Genomic DNA, 2546 nt, shown 5'->3' on the forward strand with positions numbered 1-2546 from the left:
ATGAATCTATAAGAACATTTGTAGACAAAATATCAAAAATTACTGCAGGTATTAGATCTCAAGGAGGAAAAAAAGAAGATGATGGGTTATATGGAAGATATTGAAGAGCTTAACATCACCATTTAAGCCAACAGTTCAAATGATATAGTTGTTGATATCTTATACCAAAGGTTTCACAAAAGAGACATTGCTTGGAAGACTTGAAGCAGTTGAGAATGAGCTTAGACAGTCTGGATAATTGACCAAAACAAAGACAACTTTCAGTTCCTTAAACATTTGACCTAGTTTATCAAGGAGCACAAGTGGTAGAGGAGATTTTGATAGTAATAGCAAATCTGAGGATAGAAAGATTGAAGAAGGAGTAGCCCTTCTGGTAAGAAGAGAAAAAGGAGGTAAGAAAATCTTTAAATGTCAAACTTGTGATGAATATGGTCATTATGCATCTGTGTCCTAAAAGACAGAAAAAGTATAAAGGAAAGTACAAACCTAGAAAAGAAAGAGAGTGTTTATATGCAAATGAAGAAAATGATTCTGATGAACAAGCAGTGAGTGTTAGTGATGATGAAATATGATTTGTGCCAATTAAAGAAGAAAGTCTAAAAAGAGTAGCATTGGTGTCATAGGTTGAGAAGAAATATGATTGAATAATTGATAATGGTTGTTCACATCATATGACTTGTGATATGAACAAGATTGTTGACTTCAAAAGTCAGGATGGAGGCATTATCAAAGTTGGAAACAATACAACATGCCAAAGTTAAAGGTACTGGGTCTATAACTCTTGATGGTAAGACTAACATAGAGGGTGTATAATTTTTTGATGGTTTGAAGCACAATCTTTTGAGTGTTGGACAACTAGTGGACAAAGGTTATCAATTGTAGTTCACAGAGAAGGCATGCATGATGAGAGACAAAGATGGAAAGGTAATTGGAATAAGAACCAAATCTAGAGGTAATGTATTTCAGTTGAATCCTACTAAAATGACATGTTTGGTTGCAAAGGAAGATGACAGTTGGTTATGACATAAGAGATTTTTTTATACAAATTTTGATAGTATTGTGAAGATTAGTAGTATGTTTGTAGTTAGAGATTTTCCAAAGATTGTAAAGCCCACTAACACAATTTGCAAGGAATGTGTGTTGGAAAAGCATAACAAAACTTCTTTTCTCTACAAGAAGTTTACTACTACAACAAAGTTGGAGATTGTATACACAGATCTCAACAATCCTACAAAGACTAAAGGATTCTATCGTGAAAGGTATTTTATGATTCTAGTTGATTACTTTTCTAGAGTGATGTGGGTCGTATTTCTTAAAGAGAAATCTGAGGCATTTGATAAGTTTAAGATATTGAAGAATAGAGTTGAGAATGAATCTAGTATGAAGATTAAATGTTTACGATCATATATAGGAGGAGAATTTACTTCAAATCAGTTTAAGATGTTTTGTGAAGAGAATGGAATCAAAAGACAGTTATCAGCTCCAAGAACCCCTGAACAGAATGACATTGTAGAGAGAAGGAACAAGTCAATTATAGAAGTAGTAAGAGCTATGTTAGCATAAAATAATGTATCCAAAATTTTATAGAGAGAAGTTGTGAATACAATAGTCTACACTATGAATAGAGTGCAAATTAAGAAAGACACAAACAAGACCCCTTATGAATTGTGGTTTGGTCACTCACCTACAATTAAGTATTTCAAAAAAATTGTGAGTAAGTGTTATATCAAAAGAGATGATGATATTAGTAAGTTTGATGCTAGAAGTGATGAGGGCATGTTTCTTGGTTATCCATTGAAAAGAAAGGCTTATAGATGTTATAATATGAGAACTAAGACTATTATAGAAAGTGTGAATGTGAGAATCGATGAGAAATTTAGGATACAAGGGAGAATAGTTGATTACAATTCAAATGATGATGTTGTTACTAAGCCAAGGAATGATGAGGTATTTCTTGAAACTACCAATGATTTGTAGAATGAAGGAGAGCTAAGGCAGGAACAAAGCTGGGAACCTTCAGTAGAGCCAAGAGTTGAGATAGCAAGACCTACTTTAGGAAAGAATATGATAAAGAATTAGCCATCCAAGAAGATCATCAGAAGCAAAGATAAAGGTATGATGGCAATAAGTAGAGTCAATGAAGAACTATGTTTGATATCTCAAGTTGAACCTAAGAATGTAGATGAAGCATGTAAAGATGATCATTGTAAAAAAGATATGAAAGAGAAATTGGATCAGATAGTAAATAATGAGACATGGGAATCAGTCCCCAAACCAGAAGACAAGAATGTGATAGAAACTAAATGGGTATTCAAGAACAAGATGAATGAACAAGGTGAAGTTGTAAGGAACAAAGCAAGATTGGTATGTAAAGGTTACTCATAACAAAAAAGAATAGATAATGATGAGACCTATGCTCCAGTGGCTAAAATAGAAGCAGTAAGATTATTCTTAGCCTATGCAGCACAAAAGAAATTCAAAGTGTATCAGATGGATGTCAAGTTAGCATTTCTGAATGGAGAACTTGAAAAAGAAGTGTACATAGA

This window comes from Cupressus sempervirens, chromosome 9, assembly GCF_028749045.1.
Source record: "Cupressus sempervirens isolate cs-2001-9-10 chromosome 9, ASM2874904v1, whole genome shotgun sequence".
NCBI classification, from domain to species: Eukaryota; Viridiplantae; Streptophyta; class Pinopsida; order Cupressales; family Cupressaceae; genus Cupressus; species Cupressus sempervirens.